This window comes from Lutjanus erythropterus, chromosome 12, assembly GCF_056507025.1.
Source record: "Lutjanus erythropterus isolate fLutEry1 chromosome 12, fLutEry1.hap2, whole genome shotgun sequence".
Lineage (NCBI taxonomy): Eukaryota > Metazoa > Chordata > Actinopteri > Lutjaniformes > Lutjanidae > Lutjanus > Lutjanus erythropterus.
In genome coordinates, this window is record NC_139328.1 from 15,944,153 (window position 1) to 15,969,446 (window position 25,294).

Consider the following 25,294-nt stretch of genomic DNA (forward strand, 5'->3'; position numbering starts at 1 on the left):
CCGCTGCCACTCACTGCTTTTTCTTAATTATTATATCAGTTTATATCGATTAAAGATGTAGGCCCATACTTTTTTTTTTTTTTTTGGTAATGATGGTTTCTGAAAGTTCTTAACAGTACAGCCTGAGCTCAATGCATCAGTTCTGTTTTTCTGCCGACAGAGGGAGATGTTTTAACTTAAGAGGAGAATATCCTACTATATACACTACTTAAGGAGAAAATTCATACAGGACTATATCTGTAGTTGGAAAAAAAAACGTAACCTGCAGGTAGGCTGAAAATAATAATGTGTTTTATATATATGTTGTATTCAATATAATTTTATTTTTATTTGCGTAGTGTCAAATCATAACAGAAATTATCTTAGGGCACTTTTCATATAGAGCAGGTCTAGACCCTTTATGATACACAGAGACACATGCGTTACCACCACAAGCAAAGACTACAGCGACTGTGGCAAAAAGAAAAAAATGTGGATGTGGAGGAATTTATGTACCGGTTTTAATATCCATTCATGACATTGTGAGGTGGCCTGTTTAATATGGGCCATGGTACATTTGTGAGCTAATAGTTCACTGTCTTCTGTGTGTGATTTTATCCTACCATAACAGCAATAGTCTGAACTGAACTTTTTCTCCCCTTCACGTGAGCCAAACGGTACGTACAGTAACTTCCTGACGTCACTTGGCGGCTCCCTCGCGGTGCGCAGATCAGATCAGCTGTGGCAGGCAGAGCACAACGACCCGAGCAGGAGCAGCAGCGCAGGCAACAGCAGAGGTGGTGGTGTTTTTGGAGCCAAATTTGCCCCTACGGAGCCGATTCCGTGTGGATAAAGGTAGGCATGCTCGCCGCTTTTCTGCATCCCCACACTTACGTCAAACCGCATGTCATAAAACAACAATGTTAGTGATCATAAACAAGGATTAGGGCTGTTATTAACGCTCTCCGGAGGATGGGCGCCCTGCAGCCAGGGGTCGGTCCGTCAACGAGGCAGAAACAGATGCTTAAAGTTTGTTTCATCAGTGAATTTCATATGGGATGAAAAAAAAAAAACTACTGCTGAAGAAACTGGGCAGGAGGGTTTATAGCAAAGTGTAATTAAAGTGTATTATGAAAAGAGGCAATGAGCTACAATCACTTAACAAGTAAGTCAGTCAGCCGGTTTGAATGCTCGAAAATACTGCATGAAAATCGTTTTTAAACCTGTTTTTTTTTTTTTTTTTTTTTACTTTACTCCTTTATTTGCATAAATTAACGAGCCCTGCCTATAATGTCGTGGCTGTCAGTGATGCTCAGCCTCAACTGTTTACAACCAACCTGCATTCAGCCTCTGTAGCGTTTTACTAAACGTTTTTTTAGTAAAATATTAATGTCAGTGTGGAACTTTTGTGAAACCTGTAGCAGAAAACAAGATCATTGAAACCTTATTTTAGGTCAACAGCCAAATAATTTATCTTTGGGGGAGACTGGGGACAATTTTATCAAGGGTCAGTTGTAACACACTCATGTTCTCTAATTAGAAACAAGCTAGAGTGATGACATTTACTCTGCACATGCTCAGTAGGAGCCTCTCTCTGTGTGTCTGTGGAAAATGAGCAGGATCAATCATCTCTTAACGTTTTCAACAACATCGCCACCAACAACAAAAGATTTTGAGGTATGAAGCTGTCTGAAGTTGAGATGATTGGAATTTTAAACTCATCAATTTTATGTTTAGGTTATTGGTTAAAATGAACAGGAACAAACAATGCTAATGTACAGTTTGTAGGTGTTCCCCTCTAGTGTACAAGACTTTATCATGGGGACAAGATCAGGGGCAGTTGTAACACTGAGTTACAATGGTCCCCAAGCAGCATGGCCTAATTTAAGCACCTTGTTTGTATCTTTGACATGCTTTTGTGCCAGAAACGGAACATATTTCATTAAAAGTAAAGCCACAACAAGGAACATTCATATTATGGTGATTTTGGAGGCCCTTGTGGACAAAAGCAGCAGTGTTTCCACCATACTAGCCAGAAAATATAATGTCAAAAATGAAATTATGTATATAAAAATTCTCCTCCTGCTTATTTTTATCTCGCTAATGTGGTTTCAAGGAGATTCTAACCCTCTGGCACCCATGAAGAATAACTTTATAGATATGGCCAATCTTCTCGCTGATTGTCTTTCCTTATGTAGGTCACACAGGCATTAATATTAAACCTAGGTGGTTTCATTTGAAAACTTATTGTAGTAGTTTTAAATGTAAAATTGCATTGAAGTCAATTCAAGTAATTAAAATTTAGTTCGTCTTACTACTAGAATAGTTGCCTAATCCTTGTGCAGTAGGTCAAGATGACTTATTTTTCTGACTTCTTGCATTAAATTTTATATAATAGTCTTGTACGTATTTGTGAAAATACATCTGTTGTATTATTAATGCGTTCTTATATACTGTATATGTTATTTAAATCAAAAGATGACAATAGTTTGTGAGTTTTGGAGAAAAATGTAAAAAATGTTACAATTGACCCCAGTCTTCCCTATTTAAAGAATTGTTGTGCTGCCTCAAACTGCACATAAGCATTTTATTTCATCTTTTGAAAATGCCCCTCTGGCTGATGAATCATCTGTTAACAAAGTCACGTCAAGTATATTTGGAACCTGGCCACTCATTTACACTTTGTTACCTGTTGAATGCTGTTACAGTTGCCTCAGGGAGGCTGTTAAAACAGGCTTCGTATCAGATAAGAGAGTGACCAGGAGATGTATTTGGTGGTTTGTCATTGTAATTACAGGCAAACCAGTCTGTCTTGACTACATCTAATCTGCCAGTCCTCATGTTTCATGTCCCAAAGGTTGCATTCCTCGTGTCTCCACACTACCCCCTCCTGTACTTTCAAAATGTCATTTGAGCTAATCACAATTACATGCACAGTACAAGCAGAGTACAGATGTTCCTCAGATACAGAGAGGCTGTTATGTCGACTTGGGCTGCAACTAAGGATTATTTTCATCACAGATTAATCTGTTGATCATGCTCTTGTTAATCAATTACTTCTTTGGTCCATGAAATGTCCTCAAATATCTTGTTTTGTCCACAAACCAAAGATATTCAGTTTCAGATATTTCAGATATTCAGATTTGTCATTTCTGACATTAATGGTTATCCTCTGCAACCGAACATCTGATGAAAAAAATAACAGTCCACTAAAGAAAAAATCACTAGAGCTGCAACGATTAGCCAGTTAAGTAATTAGCTGTCAAACATTACATTTATTGTCTGTTTTGATAATAAATTAACCATTCTTTTATAAGAAATAAAGTCCAAAGTTTTCAGCTTGTCAGATGTGAATATTTTCTGGTTTATTTAATCCTCTGTGACAGTAAACTGAATATCTTTGGGTTGTGGACAAAACAAGACATTTGAGGACGTCATCTTGGGCTTTAGGAAACAGAAATCAAAATTTTTCAAAATGGAGAAGCTGATCAACAGATTAATCGATAATGAAAATATTTGTTAGTTGCACTCATAAACATCACTTTAAGTCAGACAGTTGTCACGTGAGTACATGCTCTGTACGAGCTCAGTGTGGATTGTGAATTTGCTGGGTGGCCTGTCTCGCCTGGAGCACGCGCAGCCCTGTCAAGAGAGGGCAAGGGCTGGAGGGGTCAGGGGGCTCTGAACGCTGACCATCTGGCCCTTGGGGGGCTGGTTTCTTCACTGGCTGCCTTTGTTCCCGGTGAACAATTGGGACTTAATCTGGGGAGGAGATAACTAAGGCCCCCGTGACACCGCTCCTGCGCTCGGACAGGTTTCCCTCTTTAGCCTTGAAGGAGACATCTCCGTCCCATGATGCTTTGTGAAAACCTTGGGCAGTTGAGATCCAGCAGTGGGTGTTTTCTTTGTGTGATTGCGTCATCCAGTTTTTTTTTTTCTTCTCAAACACAAGCAATAAATTGGCTCCAGGAATACTGTAAATGAGTTGGATATAGTTGACTCATGACTCGTACACACATGCAGGTTTTCTCCTTGTTGAAAAAGTGCATTTTTAGCAATTCAAATGAACCAAAATGAGATGTACCTAAATAAAAATTAAGTGATGTGAACCTCAAAAGATGCCTTGTTTAAAGCTACTACAAGAAACCTTCATATTGTGTTGACTTTGGAGGCCCCTGTGGACAAGAGCTGTACACTGTAAAAAGTTTGTTTTAACTTAAAAAAAAGGTAGCGCCTGGGCTCATAAGGAAATTGTCACCACGGTAACATTGATTCATTCCCTCTCGTTATTCCCTCACTATCATTTGGAGCACATCAGGACTCCTCGTTTGCTGTTCATGCCTTGTGTTTGCTCAGTTTGCCCTCAGTGTCGCTGTTTTACTGGAGAAAAAATAGAGGAGTCATGTTCATTTGACACCCACCATTTTTCTCATTATTGCACTCTGTTATGACAAGGCGGGATGTGACAGATCGCTCAGATTTGTGTTCAGTGTCATAACAAAAAGGCATACATAACAATTGATTACCAATCCAGTCGGTAACAAAGAGGTTTCAGTTTCTGCTTTGACTCCAGAAGCATATCATTTTAAATATTGATTAGTGAGGAAAAATCTTTTCACCCTCACAGATCATTCGCAATATAACACAGCAGTTCAGATCACAAGAACACCGCTGGGACTGGTCAGCAAATCAGGCAGATGCTCCTCTTGATCCTTTCAGAGGTGCGTCTTAGCGACCGCGGGCCTCTCTCTGATCCCGAGTACAGATGGTACAAGGGACAAAATCCCGACCAAAGAGATCATCTCACTATTGTTTCACACTTTTTTTTGAGCACGACGTTGGAGGAGCCAGAAAACAGGTGGTCCTCAAAATAGCTGTCATTCATCAAACTGCTGCTGAGGCAGAAGTCAGGACCATCTTTTCAGATTTTCCTTTGTGGTGGCACATGCTGTGTATGTTGACACGGACAGACGATTGTGTCATTTAAACACAGTATATGATCTGAAAATTCATAAGCCATCACCAGTGGTGGAAGAAGCATGTAGATCTTTTAAAAAGTAGTGATATCACAGTGTAAAAAGTACTCAATTACAAGTAAAAGTACTGTGTTAAAATCTTCCTTATTTAAAGTCACTGCAAGGAACTTAATGCGTTGATTTTAGAGGCCACTGTGGACACTGAGCAGGTGTTTCCACTGTAATAATCACAAAAAGACAAATAAATCTAAATAAAAATCCCCTCTGCTTCCTATTAACTGATTAACACACTAACCCTAACCCTAACCCTACCTTTGGGAAAATGTAAACACAGGCTTACTTCATCTGACTTCAAGGAAAATCTGATGTGGCCGCAGGCGCTAAGATATAGAAATAATTATATGGAAATGACCGATCTTCTCTGTGATGGTCTTGTTTGCGTATGTAGGTCATATAGAGGCATCAGTATTAAAGTGAAACTGTTTCACGACCAGTAAAAAATTCTTGTAGTTTGTTTAAGTAAAAGTATGTAATAAGTATGAAATATAGAAATATAAAATGTACTTAAAATATCAAATTAAAAGTATATTGATAGATATTTTATTTCATCATTACTACCATTGTATTCATGTCTGAGCAGCATTTTAATGTTGTAACTGTTGGAGATGAAGCTAATGCTAACTGCTTTATATAGCGTTGTGTACAGACTTTACATGCTTTGTGTATAGCTCATATATTTTGTGTGTTGAATATACGATTGCAAGTGTTGTGTATTTTCTTTCATCTACAGTTGAACAAACAATCTGAATGAATAGAAAAAATGAAACAATGAGTTTCTCGTATCCTAAAAATTGGGTCTCTTGAACAAAATCATGTCAAATGGGGCACCGCATTTGTAGTGTTTCTACGCTAAAAAGGCTGACCAAACCCAGTTGTGCAAAAAATCTGTGAGCTCTGGAGAAATGGTAAACAAAATGTAAACTAATGGTCGATAAAGTTTTGGTTAAATTTCTAATGATGATGTATTGATTAATGATTAATCATGAGTATCCCTGGTTGAACATTAATTTACACAATAACTGGATCAGATAAATATACCAGAGCAATAAGTACAATATTCCCTGCTGAAATATTGTGGTATACTCAAGAAATACTCAAGTAAAGTACAGTAGAAGCAGCTCAAAATTGAATATATGTTTTTTAGCACAGTACTTGAGTAAATGCACTTAGTTACAGTCCATCACTGTCAAATAATAACACTGGATATTTTGTTTCTGATTGTAGGCATACAAAAAATGCATGCCTTTCAGACACCAGCAGCAAAAGAAAACAAGATAGAAGGATTAAAAAAAGTATAAAAATAAGAATTAAAATGCATGTTAAACCAAATACAAACACCACACATAGAAGCTGTGTATTCATTTCACTACCCAGCGATATATTTTATGATTCTTTAATGAGATCTTTTTATTGCTTTAGCAGTAACTGGGTTTAATGCAAGTCAGAATCAAATAGCATCTCGCTGCTGATCTACAGAGCCAGATGTGTTCCGCATGGACGCTCATAAACTTTTTACCTTTATTCAGGGACCAAGAACACCAAGGAACACCATGTTCCTTTAGTGTCTATAAAAAAAAAAAAATATTTACAGACTGTAACGGTGGCATGAGGGTTATATGTTTTTCTTACTGTAGCAGTAAGTCTGATCTACTTGTATCAAGTGATTTTTCTGTTCAAAAGTAATCGATTGCTTTAATTTGGCATCACAAATTGAAAAATTTATAGATTTACGGAATGCTTCACTTCCTGGTATTTTGCCAGTAGGATTTCTGCAAAGAAAAATGCATCAAAGGATCTTAGAAAGTGGTTGTCTTTTGCTGCCTTGGCCTGCCTTTTAAGTGACCAAACCCATCCTCTTTAAAAAAAAAAAAAAAAAATGCAGCATGAAAGTGGAGGGAGGGAGCGAGAGGACAGATAAGGTCTGAAGAGGAGCAGGGGAGGCTGAGGACGGGGCGTGATGGGAGAGGAGGATAAAACAGATGTGGGGAGTGATGAAGAGAGAAACAAAGCAGCTGGATGCAGACAGAAAGTGAGATACAGGGCTATATTTTAATCCAAACCTCACACTTGCGGCCGGATGGTTTAGTAAACAGACATGCAGTAGTGGTGGCGTGTGCACAGGGTGGAGCGAAATAAGATAAGATAAGACAATCAATCCTTTATTGATCTCCCATACAGAGGCGATATTCAGGTATGAAAATGTGAGACAAACTGTATGTACTGTATGAATGTGCATGACACAGTTGACAATTGGATCATTAAAGCCAATCTCACAAAGGCCTGTGCCCCTCCCCCGGTTGAAAGGAGATGTCAAAGGTCTGTGACCTCTTCCATTTATGTGCATTGATCCTTCTGGTGGGGGTGGGGCTTCCTCCTCAAAGACCTCCACCATCAGCTGTTATATCTTAGTTTCACCTGCAAGAAGTGGAACACTTATTTCATTTTGTTTCATTTTATTTTAATCAGTTGGTTTGTTTGTTTTTTCGCACCTATTTTATTCTAATTTTATTCTGATGTTTAAAGCTAGCTGTGTAGCCACACTAGAGGGTATAGCATCCTCACACCAGTGAAAAAAGTAACAAGAGTCAGAAGTTTTACAGGCTAAATTCTCTAGATTTTTTTTTTGTTGTTTAGAGCTCTGACTTTTTGTCAATCTATCCAGCAGTTTTCAAACTGGGGTCTGGGTGCCAGCAGGGGTCCTTCAGTGGGTTGTAGGGGGTCCCCAGCTGAAGGAGGAACAGGATATTTTAACTGAGGGAATTCCTCGAGGTAAAATCCATCAAATCGGGGGTCTGTCATTTAATGTGCATCTATTATGGGGTTCTTTGACATGAAAAAGTTTGAATACCTCTAAATTAATCAATTAGTCAATCCAAAAATGATAATAATAACAAAATAATCAACAGAAATTTTATCCTTTTTTAAAACCCAATTTTCTAAAAAAAAAAAAAAAATGCTCCCGAATTCAGTGGCTTCAGTTTTTCAAATGTGAATATCTGCTTTTTTTTTTTTTTTTTCATCTACTATGTTAGCAAAGGGGATATTTTAAAGGATTTTGACTTGTTGTTGACAAAACAAGTGATTTACATACATCAATTTTGAGCTCTAACCCTATGGGCATTTTTTTCACTACTGTGTGATATGATATTTCACAGACTAAACAACAAAATGGCGATGAATCAAATACTAAAACAATATAGCTGCAGGCCCGTTGTTTGTAAATGGAGGAGCTACTCACAGCCGAAAAATATATTTTACTGTAAACAAAGTTGTAGATGTAGAAATAGGTGATACAGCTCAGAAATATTGAGCTTTCTGCTTCCCCTGTGGGAGCAGGGCTGTTTCATGTCCTTTGAGTACAAAACAGTGAAAATATATTAAATGAAAAACCTATAATGCATACTGATTAGTATGTTTTATTAAACTAAACCAGCTCATGTTTACATGGATTTTTGGGGAGAGTGCTTTGAAGCAATTCATTTGTAGTGTACAATTCAAAACATCAAATTAATTTTAAAATTGACTCCACATTTAACCCTGACTAAATAAGAGCCATTGCTCCATGTCTTTGTTATATTAGCTCCAGTTTTCAAACCATACTGATCTACATACCTTCATATATATTCATATTGATTAGACCAATTCTCTCTTTTCTGAATATTCACACTTGTTCAGCAGCTTTTTTAGTACAGCAGCTAGTTTAGCTCCCAGCCTACACTTCAGCTTAATTAGCTTAGCTTAATTTTGCATCCTTCATCCACTCCCCACTTTTACAACTCTTCTCTTTTCAACTTTTATCCACTCATTTCATACTTTAAGCCATAAATTCAATACAAATTATATAAATTTCCACATCTTCATAAATTATTGGTATTATTCATCTTTTAAAGCCAGTTGAGCTTTTTGGGATCCAGCATTTTTTTGTAGTTGCATAACAAACTTTTCTGTTCTGTCTGACCATGAATTTGTGCTGCTGGCTATGAATCTACTTTGCATCTCTGTGTCTATAGCCTGCCCGAGGGTGAAAGGGGAAAAGTAAAGGTTGTGATGGTGACATTTTTTCTAAGCAAAACAAAAATGTCTTTCTTTCTCACGGCCTTATAATGTGGCCTTCAGTGATGGATGAAAGGAACTTACAGTCAGCAGGATAGGACATGCAGAGCGTAGGAGTACAGCCAAAAAGACTGGCCTGAACATCCTGCCCTTTGTCACAAGGGAGGTTTGGGATGCTAATCGTGTGTCTGTGAGTGTGTGTGTACATTTATGCATGAGTGGAACACGACCCTGGTAGATGGCACTTCCTGTTGTCCTGTTCGTTATCTCTGATTCTGACATGCAGGGCAGGTTCTTATCTAACACCACTGGTTCTCCTAGTTGACTCACCGAACAACTCGGTGAACCCAATCCTCTAGTTTATCTCAGCCCTCTGTCTCTATAACAGATACAGATGACACTCTTTCTAATTCATACAGTTCTTCTCGTGGCAGATTGTAGTGGTGTGGACTCGAGTCACAAATTTGTTGACTTTAGACTCGACTTGACAAAATTAAAAAAAGAGTTGTAGCTCAACTTGGATTTTAACACAGTGACTGGTGACTTGGACTTGTGATTTAAAAATACTAACCCACCTTCCCCAAAGCCCAAAGGTTATAAAATGTATTATTTAAAAAGTGTGAATTCGCAAGTCATTTAATTTCCCTTAATTTCCTGAATCAGCTAATGTTAACACTAATTATTCTCAGCAAGTCGACACTTAATTCTCCAGATCCACTTTGAACCAATCTGAGCTGTAGTTGAAAAAAAAAATACCAAAGATAATTTAATTTAAGTACAAAACTGTATGGTCATCAACAAAAAAATACAAATTGTAGCATGCAATTGTACAGGTTGAAAAGTTGCCGTTAGACTGGTGTTACATTTGGCATGATAACTTGTTTAGAACTTGAAACTCAAAGTTTGAGACTTGGGACTTGACTTGGAATTAACAAAACTAGCAAAACAATGACTTGATCCCACCTCTGGCAGAATGGAAAGAAATTTAAATGCAAGGCTGAAGTGGTCAACGAAGTAGAAGTAAAAACCTCTGAATATGTACTGCCATTGTGCTCCTTTTCTCTGTCCTCCCACCTCCCTTGATACTCTTTCCTGTTCATGCCACTCTTTTTATGGCACTTTTACACAGTAGACTGCAGATGTGTGGACTTGAGTCACATGATTTGGACTTAAGTCAGACTAGAGTCACAAAGTTGATGACTGTAGACTCCACTTGACAAAATTAAGAGTGACTTGCAGCTCAACTTGGACTTGAACACAAATGACTTTTGACTTAACTTGGACTTGAGCCTGAAGACTTGGAAAAACCTCCCCAAGACCAAAGATTAAAGTCTGTTGTTTAAAAAGTGTGAATCGGTTCATTTCCTGAATTAACGCGCTATTCATTCTCAGCAGGCCGACGCCTAATTCCTCAGATCCATTTTCATTTGAAACACTCTGACAGCAAGTTGCAGGAGAGAACCATGAAAAATGAAAAAAAATCTACCAAAGATCATTTTTGATTGTGTACAAGAACTAATGCTGTCGTCAACAAAAAAAAACAAATTGCAGTATGCAAAACATGTGGGTTGAAAATTACAGTCTGAGCCACAACAGCTTTCACCTTCATGCAACAAGTTGCACGAAGAATAAATCAAGGCTCTGTTTTCAGAATGCAAGACTTACAATGAATTGATCCCACCTCTGGTAGATTATAAAGGAATCTAAATGCAAAGCTGACATTGTCATAAGAAGTTAAAAGCTCCAACTTTGTACCTCCATTGCGGTCTTTTTATCTGTCCTCCCACCCCCAGATCAAAGTTGAAATAGCTCCCTGATACAAATGAATGGAACTTATCTGGATGTGGCCAAGTCATTTGTCAGGAAGCATGTCCACAGCAAAGTCAAAGGGTCACCATTAAGCGCGAGTGCGTGCGTGTGTGTGTGTGTGTGTTCGCAAGGGAGTGATGACATGTCAAGGTGAAGGAGGAATTTCATTCTTTTGTTTCCTAAGTTGAGGTCTTTCACTTGCAGCCGTAATAAACAAATGAACCCTATAACCCTGACACCATGTGTCACCTTGAGCCCATGCATGTTGCATCGCAACACAGCAAAACTCTGGCATGAAGTGCTGCTTATCTCATGTCTACAGTGTTCCTCCTCCTTTTTTTTCTTTTTGGATCAATCTCTTTTTTGTGGGCTCCGTTACATCAATGTGAGCTCATGAAGAGCAAAGTGTGCATGCGGCTCTGTGGAGAGCACTTAGTAATAATATATCCTCATTCTTGCCATTGAAACCTGGAAAGCATCCAGCTGAGATTCCCTTCTCGCACAGTAATGTTGTGGAACAGTGTGTTCTCACAGGCTGTACTGCTGTGTTTCCCCCCCTGTGTGCAGATGCCAACCCCAGTGGAACAATACCTGCGGCCAAAAATGACTGCTCGCGTGTTCTTTTTAAAGAGTACAGTGTGTGCTCTGCCTCAGGATGGTTCACAGTGCAGCAGTCGGTCTGAAGGAAAGTTAATGGTTTTTAGGTTGAATGTCATTGTTTTGGCCTTTACTACAAGGGTCATGTCCTTAACAACATTTGAATGATTCATCAAAATATTGGGTTTCTATCTATTGATTGACGTGGTAGTTTGATCATTGTCTGCATTTCTGATTCAACTTTTAATCTGTGCCAGCTGCAACAGGTAACTTTTTCAGGATATACCAGACATTGTAAGAGACAACTAGTGGTATACTGACTTAGTGCAACATATATGTTATCCAATATTTTTACAGAACATAATGTAGATTGGATTTATTTTTGCAGCATTTTATGTGTATTTGATCTTTTTTTCCAAATTCAAGTTGTTCTATTTATGTTTCTTCAATAGATAGTTATTAATAGTTATTGAAAATACCAGTGATTATATACTTTACATTTTCAGTGCCCTGACGTCATTTGGAATAAAAATAAAGACTCTCAGCTGATATGTCAATATCAGAATTTATTTCTGCCATAGAGCCCAGCTGATACTGGATTTTTGGATGATGCCAATATTAGAGATTAAAAAAAAAACAAAACATCAAAATATAAGCAAATATTCATTATTATTGGCATCAGGGCACTGAAACAGTAAACTCTGAGTGGTAGTTTGAGTAATTATGAATAACTATAAATATGAAAAACACAAATATAACAACTTCAGTCAGGAAAAAGGATCAAATATAAACAAAATGCTGCCTATAAAAATACAGATTTGTCAAAAAGAAAATCATTGCAAACATTATGTTCTGCAAGGAAAAAAGGGACTTTATATAATCAATATAGCTGTGCTATCAAAACTGAAACCGATGTATTGATATGTGTGTGTGTATACATAAAATACATATGTATTCTGAATCTGCATTATGTTCTGATTCAGGTATTTTGGACTCATGTCTTCTCTACATTTACTCTCAATTTAGTTGTGTAATTCCTCTCAGTAGATGATTAGCTGTGATAAATGTAAGCTTGTATTGTACAGATCTGTCTGACACATGTTAAATTGTAAATTGTGGATTTGGTATTGTTACTGTGAGGGAGCCAGATGTGCGCTAACAACAGCTTGATTTCCCACATCACCACAGCAGCATCATTGCCTTTGCTCACATGTATTGTCCCAAAATCCCCCTGCTGCCCACACATATACACACACACGCACACACACACACGCACACGCACACGCACACGCACACGCACACGCACACGCTCTTCATATTGAAACACAAGGTCAGTGTGTGTTGATGCTGCCAGGGTTTGTGGGGGAGAGCTCTCTGTAGCAGAATGCTTTTCCATAGGCTGTCACAGATTGTCCAAGGCTACGGTGACCAAGACCCAGCCAGTCCTGCGCTGCTGCTGCGAGGACTCAACGTTCCTCTGTGGCAGGCAGGTCATTCTTCCTCTCTCTCTTTTCATTCTGTCTCTGTGCGCATTTACTGTTCAAGCACAGCCAGAGCAGCACATAGAAAAGTCAGCAGCACAGTCTTTTACTTGCATTCTTTTTCATACTTTATTATATATATAATCAGTGATGATTAATGATGGAAAAACCCTGAATACATGATTGGGAAATACAGATCAAACACAAGCAATTAAGGATTACTGAATGATGAATATGAACATGCTGTAAACTTTGTAATCACCTCATCACAACCAGGTTGGGTGAATGTTAAAAGATGTTAGAGTAGTTTGTTAGACAGAGATCGCCATCGTCATTAAAAACATCAAATGAGGGAGTATCTTTAGACAGAATGACGCCCATTAAAAGTAGAACAATTGTAACTATGGCTGATATTTGGCTTTGATGTTCTGTATTTTTACCACTAAAAGAAATTAATTGAAAAATGTGCTGCATTTGCTCTGATGCAACAGCCTGTCTCTGTTTGTAGTCCACTCTGCAGCATTATCTGACTGTTTTTTATTAGTTTATATTGTATACTTTTTATTTTGTATTACAGTCGTAGTTACATTGTATTTATGTAACTAACTTAAGTTGCAGCTGGATTTGCAAGATCACATGAGACTCCAGCGTGCCAGGGTTCAAGTTTTCCAATTATCTGCCCGTTAGCGTCCTTGGACGCAGCTATAGACGTGGTATTAGGTGTGATGACAGCGAGAAGCATCCATAGAAGCGTTTCGTTTCAAACAAACAATGCCGTCCACTGGCAAGGTTAGCATAGATACTGTGATAGCATCAGTTATATTAGAACTGGAGAGTATTTCTTCATTGACGGTAGAGCAAAGAATGGCATTGAAAGATTTTCTTGATGGAAAAGAGGTTTTCGCTCCTCTCCCGATCAACTTCGCTTGCTGATTTGTTGAAGTTAGCCTGCGTTAGACGTAATAGATAAATGGTTCATCCAATCACCTGCTGAGTGTTTTTTAAAAGTTCCTGCCCTTTTCCAGCTTCTAAGGACGACTTCCCAGATGGTTCTGTGTAACAAATCATCTGGTGTATCAGGTTAATCAAATGTAGCCTAGTGGGCTAAAAACTACAATACTTTTTTAGTTTTGGAGACTGGGACTAGATGGAACTCATCTTGTGGTGCTTAAAGCACAAAAAAATAAATTTGAAAAATTTTAAATCAGTGTCTCTTTACCAAAAATCATGACCTGGTTACTCAAGATAATCCGCAGACCTTGTTGTGAGCAGTTTTAAGTAGGAACTGCTTTCTGTCTAGTAAAGCAGAAGGCTAAAAAGACACAAAGAACACATTTGAAATCATTTTCTCTTCTTTTTATTCTAAATGTCTATCACTTTGCACACGACGGCCTTATCAGCCGTTATTTCTGCCTGATACACCTCATTGTCCGTGAGCGGTGTCTGAACTGTCACATCTGCCAGTTGGTAAAGTATCTCATCTCTCGGAGGGATCAGCACAGGATGAAGTGCACAAGGCCTGAATAGGTTTACTGTCACTTTTTCTCATCAGCACGGTTTGTGTGTGGGGTCAAGCCCTCAACAAAGGACAGCCCTGCTTCCATTGTCCCATTAAGACAAAAAGAGTCCTGCTGATGCCGTGCCTCTTGCTGCAGTAAGGAGGACTGATGGGATTTAAGTGTGGGTCCTGTCACCGACAGCAACCTGGTGCTTATTAATCGGGAAGGTGGGGGGTAATTGAAGAGATGTGGCAGCAGAGTGACGGGGGTTGGGGCGCTGCTGATGCAGCAGCAGTGCCGCCTGGGGTCAGGAAGAGGGGGCATGATGGATACAGCTGATCGCCCGGTAAGGAAGTTTTGAGGGAAAGGGGAGGAGGCTCCTTCGTCAGGACATTAAGAAGCTCCTTTGTCACGGTGTCACTCAAAAGGATTCAAGGTGGCTGAGACTTTTTTTCAGGGAGGAAAAGAAAGGAGAGGTCCTATTGTGAAAGGTGGATGCCTGATAAACACAACAGACCTCTTTCTTATGTCCTCTGGATGAGTGCCGCTGCACAGCTAAATTGAGTTAGTTGTGTCAGATGTGGGAACTTTTTAGAGAAGCACTTTGTCTGAACTTTGAGTTGATCGCCTCTCTTTGTATCTGTGTCTTTTATGTGTGATCCTTTATTTGAAAAAAAAAAAATAGTTTAAGGTATCCAAAATATTTAGTGAAGCTCCTTGAGGCACAGACAATGAATGTCTTTGTCTTTAATGTGACTTCTGCATTTCTAAAAGAGGAGGGTAGGGCTGCAACTAATGACTAATTTCACTATGGATTTAATCTGCTAATTAACCTCTCAACTAATGACTTCAAGGTGCAGTAGCTGATTCTGGAGAAAGATGGTTGATTGTTGGGTTGCAAAATACTGATGTTTTGCAAATGAGACTCAACAATCAATCATCTTACTGACTCGTGATTGGCCAAAGTCTCTCATCATAGGCTGGATTTTCTTAACAGCCAAGAGGAGAAGCAGAAGTCTAGTTTTCTCTCAAACCACTTGAATTACATTATGCTTAAAGGTTATCTTTGTCCAAATCATGATGGAATAATAATGATGCCAAAAATAAACTGCCTACCCCATCTTTAATCTTGAATTAAAAAATCAGATGATAGTGGAAAATGTCAATTTCAGTGACCTTCCTTCAAATGTTTTGTTTTGTCCAATCAGAAGTCCAAAACCCAAACATATTTAGTGCACTATCCCATAATATAAAGAAAAGCACCAAATCCTAACATTTCAAATGCTGAAAGAAGCTGTTGTTTTGCATTTTTATTGTGAAAAAGATGAATGATAAAAATAGTTCCCACAAAATGTTTTATCGATCAGTTCTTGTTTCAGGCACATCTGTTGAAATATGTTTGTAGTATTAGTAGTACTGAAATCTGGCATTAAATCCTTGATCATGTTCATTGTTGTATCTTTTTTTTTTTAAACATCATTTTTATCAGGGTTTTCCAGTTACATCAAACATTATCTATTAATAAAGAGGTCAGGCCTGGCAGCAAATACAATATCAAATGACAGACAAATAAATCTAAATAAAACCATAGTAATTAACACAAAGGCCAATTAAATCTGTATTGTAGCAGATTAAGACTGAGATGATTTGTCTCATTATCATATTCAGTAATAATTTTAAGATTATTTTAAGCTGTTTCCTCATATAGTTGATCATTTTGGTAATTTAAACATTCAACATTTACGTCATGTGATGATCTGGTAGCCACCTTCCATTGACTGATGAAGACAGTAAAAATGTGGTTGAAATCATGAGATAATAAGTGAATCTTAAGTTGAAGTTGTTTTGTCACATATATGTTTTGGTATCTGTACCAAAGCTGAAGTGTTGCATTGGCACCGACGTTGAAAAATGTCTCTATATCTATATGAAAGGCGAGCTGATGATCACATGCTCTGGCCCTCAGTCTGACTGACGTGTGATGTGGAGGCAGGGAGGGCGGAGAGCTCCTGGAAACATAACCTGACCCCTCTGCTCGTCCTGTCATCTGATAAGAGCCAATGTTTTGATAGTGTTGGCCCTCTCAACGTGATCCATGGCTCTCCTTTTACACCCCATAACAAATAGGGCTGTCTAAACAACGGTTTATGGCCGGGACAAGGCCTGGTCAACCATCATCAAAGATCTACTCTGGGATGAGCCATTAGGTGTGGACCAGATGTTAGAAGAAGCTGTGCTGATGGAGGAGGATCAATTTCTCTCTCAGAGTTGGATAAGATATAGGCTGGATATGTTAATTCATGTAAAATAAGCTTAATTTTACCTTTCTTTAAAAGGTCAGGGGTGATTTTTCCAAAAGGCTGCATTTTGACCGTTTAAGGTCTTTCTCGTGTTTTTTTTTTTTTTTTCCTCCTCCCCTCCTCTTGGCCTTTACCATTGACCGGTGTTTGACCACAGCCAGTGACAGCTTTACAGTATGAAATAGAACTCATTGTTGTCTTATTCAATATGGCTTCCCTGAATAAGTCCATAAATGCATTAGGGTCCTGTGTTTCTCCCTGTTGTTTCGACTTAGGTGAACTGGCGTTCAACCCGACAGCGTTGTAAAATGCAGATTGGGTTCACTGACAGGCCTTCCATTTTATTACACAGTCATGAACAGCATTGTAAACTGTCACTCGTCCTTCACTTTCATTCACTTATTCTATCAGGGATAACGGCCATGAGAACTCATCTCTCTGCTTATACAGCTCACGTTATCAAAGGAATGATGGTTTTTGGCCAGACATGCTGGAATTTGAACAATTTATTAAATTCTATAAATATGTAAACAATGAAATATGTTTGGTTTTTTCTTATTTATGCCTGAGATGCCTAAAGTAAGCCCAGCAGTAGTTTCGACATAATTTATTATTATTTTTTTTAATTTTAAGTAAAATAATGTTGGCATATATTAATTCTGAAAAGTTCTGCATGTTAGTAAACTGAACTGGGTGAGCACAGTTGGCCTAAGATAAAAGAAAAATCATTTTAAGCCATCTCCTTAGGCAGCAGAAAATTGTAATAGGCAGTTTTCACTTTTTTGGACATTTTACACACAAAAAAATTGAAATTAAAATAAATTGATTATTCTAAAGCAGTGTGTTATCAATTCATATTTGAGATGCTTTCAGTAATCATTTTTCTGCAGTATCGATCCACCGGTACCAGCTGAGCTTTTCTTCTCTCTGACCATGAGTTGATACTATTAACTTTACTTAATTTGTGAGACAAGTTAATTAGGTAATTTAGTTATTTTTAAAGGCCTGGTGTAACGAGCAGAAAAACAAACGTTTCTCAGAGGGTTAGGCTTCTCTTTGTAATGTTAGCCTTGTTATTCTTTAATAAAAAATCTAAAGTTTTACATGATTTAATGTTGTTTCACATTTAGTATCGCAAATTTTATGGAACATCAATATTTTTCATGGTATTGCATCGAAGTTAGAAATTCCAGCATTGTGAGAACACTAATACAAAGACGTCTTACTCCGGCCGTCTTTCTTGATTCAAACACACAAAGCTTTGACTGCACTCGGGGAGGTTTATTTATAGTATGTATTTTTATGTGTATCTTTTAATAAAAATGTACACAGAACTAGATCATCTCTACTCATTCAGCAAAAACAAGAAACATTTTCTTATGAGTAATGTGCTGCAATGTTTGTAATGGTATATCCTATAATAGCATAATCTGCTATCCTTTTATAGTATAATATACTATAATTTTACTGTAAACAAGTGTAAAGTGTTGATTTGGCTCCATTTAACAAGGCTTGTTTTGCATTTGTGCTGCCTCAGTTATCTGTTTGGTCGTCCTGTGTCATTAAATGATGCCAGCCTTTGTCCGTGGCTGAGATTTAGTTTAAGGTTAAATGCCTTGCCCTTAAACTCATCCGCAGGGCCAGAGTGTGTGGCAAGGTCACCACTCCAATCAACCTAGTGTTAACACAAAGCCTGCTTGTCCCCTAATGAATTAGCACTATACAGTTCCTCTGCGAGTCAGTACGCCTTCCCCTACTGCCCTTTCACACGCACCCCCTAGCCCCTAATTTTGAAATGAGTTTTATAACTGGACAGTAAACTTCCAGTGGCTTAATGATGATGACTTCTTCATCTGCCCAAATGCTCCTTTTGTTCACCCTCCCCTCCTCAGGCCCTGGACCCTGCCCCCGTTCCCTCTGGTCACACCAGGCCTTAAACCCTGGTTCACCCCGCTTTATAGTTCCATAGATAATCCCCTAGAACACACACACACACACACACACACACACACACACACACACACACACACACACACACACCCTCAGGCTATTATCTCCACTGAGCCCTGCTCTGTCTCCTTCTCCCTTCTCTTTCTCGCTGTTGCTGCCGACTTCAGCAATGGCATTCAGCTGGAATGTTTGCCTTTGTTTGTGTGGCCCACTGGAAAGCCATGAATGACCTTAGCTCATCTGCTATCCTCACTAGCACCGATTTGCACTTCAGGGCCCAGCAGGTAGTCCCGAGCAGCGGGGAGGAGGGGCTTTTCGAAGAAGCTTGTGGGGCTTTTATAAGGAAATTAGAGCCGTGGACTGCCACCCGGATAGTAAACAACAGTGCGAGTCCTCACACCCTTGGCGTCAGGTAGAGCACGTGAGGCGGTCAGAAAAGGGAATCCTTGTTGCGGGAATTTTCACATGGTGGTGGCTTCGTTTTCGTGTTTTGTTTTTTGACAGTTGAGCTTCAGGATTGTTTTCTTATTATAAGACTCAGACGTGCTAATTAGCACCTCGGTCGCTGTACTTCCTCCCCACCTGATCCTCATCCCTCATCTCTTGATTTGTCGGTTGAACCTCATCTGCAGAGGCCTTCTCCTACAGTATCAGAGCCTCAACGTGCCATGTTCAGTCATCAATGGAAGCCATCTTAAAGGGACAGTTCACCCCAAAATCACTTTACCTGTAGTGCTGCTCATCCATCCAGATCACTTTGGTGTGAGTTGCAGAGTTTAATAACAGCCATAGAGATGTCTGCCTTTTCTCCAATATAATGGAACTAGACGGTGCTCGGATTGATGTGCTTAAAGCACCGAAAAATACATTTGAAAAACTCAACAGCAGTGTCTCTTTCCAGAAATTGTAACCTAGTTACGCAACATAATCCACAGACTTTGTCATGAGCAAAGTCATAGAAGAATTATTTTCTTTGAACGGCTTTACATCCAGTGTTGTTCATGAACGTGCTCATGGTTTTGGTGACCTGAACCGATCAGTTTGAAACTAATGAACGTGGATGTGAGCATGAAGTCTACGACCCCAGCTACAGTGCAAACTAGAGTCTTTGTTATAACAAGAAATTGATTGGTGTTATATAGACCTACGCTTGGCTCCGTCTTCATCTCGTTGCAGTTCTAATTTATTATGATGCGTTTAGTTTGAACTGGGAATTTGGAGTTCCTAGTTGGAAAATTCAACTGTTGAAGTCATTCTCAATTTTGTGTTAATTGTTGCAGTAACTATAGATATAAGTTACCCTGAGGAAGCGTGCATCAACACATGGACGAGAGCTCAGCCAAGGAGGACACCATTCATTTTTGCATCCCACACTGTCACAAGCACGAGCCTCTCGTCCATGAGAAGATGCACGCTTCTAGTGCCATCCAGTTCTATTATATCGGAGAAGAGGCCAACTTTTCTGTGAAAAAAAAGTTGACTAAATTTCAAAAGACATGTTGAGGTCATTTTGAAATTATTCAAAAAACACCAAAACAATCTAGATTAAATAAATAGCACAACAGGCCAGAGGAAAAATATGTATTTTTGATTTTGGGATGAACTTTTCCCTTTCCCACGGTTCAGTAGGTTACTTATTTAAAACAACCATAATGTTTGGCTGAGTCAGCTAAGCTGTGGCGCTCCTCTGGGAATCCCAAGAGAGGAAGAAGCCCTCTCCCCCCTATGTTTAAGAGCTCCATGAGCCCAAGCTCTCCCAGAACCCCCCACAGCTGATCATGTGACTCGTCTTTCCTCAGGTGGCGGTGGCAGGGATACTTCCCCTTTGTCAGGGACTTTAGCAGGAGCTCAATGCAGCGGTGAAGGATGGGTTCGGGGGCGGGCAAGCATTCAATCCACACTCTTTTGTTTTTTTGCACAGTGGCTTTTGAGGCCAAAGAAAATGGTGGGTTTACTCATTATCTCCAGTTTAAATGGGCTATTTAAGACAGGCCATGTCAAAGTCAGGGGCTCAGAGATAAATCACACTGACAGCTCTCTTCCCCCAGTTGAACTTGTGACTATGCTGGGATCATTAGATCATTGTAGGGATTGATAACTACAGTTAATTTAAAACGTTTCTATCAATTAAAATGTCAAATATAACCTGAGACACTGCTTTAGACTCACTGATGTGTCCCGTGTGTGGTCTAAATCAGCATCGGCCGGACAAATTTCACAGTCAAACTCAAGCCCAATGTTTAGACAAATGTGGCTGATGGAGAGAAATGAGTGCATGAGAGCCGGGTAAGGACTAATGGAGGCCCTGATTGGCTCGTGTGGTGGTTTACAGCAGCCCTCACACTGACTCTCCCCTAATATAACCATTGGAGAGGAGGTGAGAAGAGCTGCACACGACTTGATTAAAACAACTGTTGACTGTGTCTGTGGTAATGAACTGGAACATCAGTCACACAGCTCAGCGAAGCAAGACACCCGGCCAGTAAGAGGAGATGTTTATAATGAGAGCGGAAATTTAACAATTAATGCCGCAGACATTTACTGGTATTATTAATTTGTGTGTTTGAGGAGGTATTTTCTGTTAAAATAATCTTCTAAATCTTCTCTTTCTCTTAAATTAAACTTTTGATATGTCTAAATAATCTGAGCGCAAATGTCCAGAGAGACCCAAACACTCTGTGTCATTGTAAATGCTTAGTGCGTCTTCCCTGCCATCAAGTAGATGTGAGTTTACTCAGACCTACTGTTTACCTGACAAATTCTTGCTGACTTTACTTGACAATCAATTAGTTGGCAGGAAAACACATAGAAGCCTTACAGGATGCCACACCATTCATATTGTAACTTTGCATCTCTAAAGCCACAGTAAATGACTCATATACCGTTGTTGGAGTTCAATAATGTATGATATTAGAGTTAGAAACGTGGAACTGCAGTCTAAACAAGGTCCTGGCAGTTTACAGTTAGACTTGGCAGTCTGACAGCTGGTCGTGTTTACCAAAGTCAGGAGATAGTTAAATGTGTTACAGCAACCTTGAATGGAAAAAGCCTGAAGATTTAAAATAGAGCTGCACGATATAGTAAAAAAAACTAATAATAATGTGACAGATATTACAGTCACTCTTTCAGTGAAAAAAAGTCTATTTTAGCAGCACAGATTTAAAATTTAATTGCTGATATTGGGTTGTAAAACCTTAATAAAGTGTCAAAATGTAGCAAACACAATATTATTGAGCCCCTTTTGGTTGTTTACTGGAAATGAATCACCTCTCCATTTAGTAACATCATGATAAGGCACTGGTTCTGATCACTGGGCTGTAATGGCATACAGTCCCCAACATCTGCCTGCGCCTGTTGATTTGCGGTGCATCTCCGTTTATTTATTTTGGACAGATGAGCCCCTGGTATTTATAGCGGGAGTAAAAGCCCAGTGTGGGGTCAATCCCAGGCAAGGCTATGAAGACAAAATGCTCAAGCTGACCTGACATTCTTGTCCCCATTTTCGCTGCATGGGGACCGACTCTGCTGGCTCTCAATGGGGCCCCCAATAAAAATTTAGAAAAATAAGTTGGGTTTGGCAGCAAGAGACAGAACTGCAAAAGTAGAATTTCTTCCAACTAAAGTTGTCAAAAGTTTTGCTAAAAATATCAAATGTTTAAAAACAGTACAATACTAACATTCAATAGTATCAACAGTAAAAAAAAGAAATGATCCAGTGCTCATTCAAGACCTCTCTTCAGTTCAGTCTTTATTGTCCTGCCTGAAATTGTCTTTTATCACAAAATCAGACAGTGTTCAGTGGCTTTTTTAATTTAAAATATTATTATTACCTTTTTGTGTGCAGAGGACTTTTTATTTCTTTTTTGACATGTATCAAAAGAGATATTGAGTATAGTTTTTTAAATACTAATATCGAAGTTAAAAATGGTGTTTGGTGTTTTCTGATTCCAGGCTCTTAAATGTGAATATTTTCTGATTTCTTTACTCCTTTAGGGCATTAAATTGAATGTTTTTGGGCTGTGGGCAAAAGACGTGCTGATCAATATTTTTTACCATTTTCTGACATTTTATAGACCAAACAACTAATGGACTAATCAAGAAAGTAAACGACAGATTAATCGACAATGAAAATAATCACTAGTGCTGAAACAATTTGCTCGGTGCCGTAAATTAATATTGCAGTTTGATACCCAGGTACACCTGACACAGTGCTCACATAAGTGGACGTCACTTCTCGGCGTGCTGGGGGTCACGCGTGGCAGGGCGCCATGGATGTGTGGCGTGTGGGGGGAAATGCGGGGCTTCTTCTTTGTTTCCCCTCGCGGCTCTGCAGGCCTCCAAGAGCATCTGTCACCACAGGGGGTCAGCAGGGCCAAGATGAATGAGCCCCTGGTGGATTTCCCTCCCTCCTTGGCAAATGGCACAGGACAGGGGAGGGCATAGAGGACTAGGGGGAGGGGTCTGTTTTTGTGTGTGTATGTGTGTGTGTGTGTGTGTGTGTGTGTGTTTGTTTGCATGTGAGTGAGATAGAGTCAGGTCGAGCAAGAGGGAGGGTTTCTGCTGTACTGAGGGTCAGAGTGGGATTCCCATTTCTTTCTATCATGACAAAGGTGACTTACTTGAGACATACCAGAGAAGAGTGAAACTCCATATGCTGCCTGGATATCTACAAATTCCTTCCACCAGGATTTATTATCTAAAAATGGACTATAATTGAGGAAAAAAAGTTTCACATTTGGGATTTACTGCCTTCAATTTGGATTTTAAGGGTTCATCCAGCAGCAGAGCAGTCATGGAAGGTACAGGAGAAGTTTTTTAAACATGTGGGCCTGATGTGGCATTAATGAGATGGGCTTTTAGCACCTAATTTACAGAACGTGGAGAGATGTTTGCCTTTTTTTTCCTCTCTTAATTTCTGACCCCCATCCCCCTTTTCTGTCTCTCATGTCTGATGGGCAGTGTCCTTTCACCACAGCTTTTTCAAATGTGAAGAGTGTGCTCAGCCCTTTCTCGCATTTTAACTATTGGTGTGGGGCTTAAATGTTAAAGAATAACAATGAGGTGAAAACAATTAAGATATTTATCAAATTCCCATTAACATTTTATCTACAAATAAGAACATTAAAAAAAAAGAATTTAGTCAGCAGGTACTTGTAATTTAAGTAAATGCTGGCTTTACTTGTTTTTCAGGAACCTGTAGGTTTTTAATTAAAATTTTAAGCCATAGCAAAGTGTCAAGTTTACCTGTATCCACATCTCCCTGCCTCTAATTTCTGTTATTTATGAAAAATACTGTACTCCACATTTATTTATGAATGTGTTGGCTTTGACATGAAGGGTGTGTTGAGTCAGAATGTGGTGAAACCAGCTTAAGTAAATTTAATCCTGCCTCTATTGTAAACACTGTAATGTAATTATGTAAGTGAGGGAGAAACAAAAGAAAGAATGGAGAGAAAGAAAAGAGGGTTAAGAGTAAGAACAGCTCATCTTGAATAAAAGTTAAATATCTAAAATGAAATGCTTAGCATGAATGCCTATTATAATGTTTAATTTACAACATTTAATTAAAGATTTAAATCAGTTTACCCAAACTAAAATGATGACCATTTGCACTAAGATTAAGAAATCATACCGGACCTCAAATTTAACATTCATTCATTCATTCATTCATTCATTCATTCATTCATGTGACCTTTATGTAACCAGGAGAGTCCCACTGGGATTAACAATCTCTTTTTCAGTCAGCAGCACAAATTAAAAAATAAAGTGCTGAGTTACAGGCAGAAATCACAAAAGGGGACAAAAAAAGAAAACATTTAAAAACTTTTTTAGGAGTGTGTTACAAAAAAAAAATTACATATATTCTTACCTGTAACAAGTTACACCAATTCTTTGTCCTTCCCACTCTTTAATAATTACAAATAAACAAAAGAGATTTTGGAAAAATGATGATGCACAGTGAAAACCTTTGGCTCACATCATTTTTTATTTCAGCCTTCAGTGTTAAAATCTAAGCAATGATTTCAGCACAATCTAAGATCACTATAAATTACAACCAATCAAAAATGGAAAACCCCATTTCTCAAAGACTCAAAGACCTCTGTTGTTCCCCCAGACCCTAGTTTGAAAACCACTGGCTCAGCCTATAATAATGCATCATAATGCACTATTGTGCATATATAATGTAAAGTGACTAGTAACTGAAGTTATCAAATAAATGTAGTGGCTTAAAAAGTACAATGTTTGCCTCTATAGTGGAGTGGAAGTCTAAAGTACCATTAAATAGAGATACTCAAGTGCAAGTAGCTCACAAAAGTTTGACTCTTTTGACCTGCAAATGTATATCACTTCCAAATATTGGTTTTATGTTTCCTTGAATTCTAAAAACCAGTATTGGTATTTGTCCTGAAAAAAACACATCAGTCAATCCCAAACCTCCTATCATACATTTTTGTCCTGTGTGTATTACAGGTACATGAATGCATGACTTACATAAATTGGGTGTGTATGTGCACGCACATGCAGTTGTACTTGCATTACAATGTGTGAAATGTGTCTTAAACCATTTCCTTGAGTAAGAAACTAAACCA

The 25,294-nt window shown here is 38.7% G+C and overlaps 1 protein-coding gene across 3 annotated transcripts in view; it reads left to right on the forward strand.

Moving 5' to 3' along the window:
* Positions 1-722: 722 nt before the first annotated feature.
* The window catches only part of greb1l (GREB1 like retinoic acid receptor coactivator), a 55,822-nt gene continuing 31,250 nt past the window's right edge, over positions 723-25,294 (forward strand). For 2 of the 3 annotated variants that reach the window (XM_084731583.1, XM_084731585.1), the window contains exon 1: positions 23,256-23,503. The gene's annotated coding sequence lies outside the window, so the exon portion shown is untranslated. Of the gene's footprint in view, positions 835-23,255; positions 23,504-25,294 lie in introns of those variants that run through there. The other variant, XM_084731584.1, reaches the window with a different exon arrangement.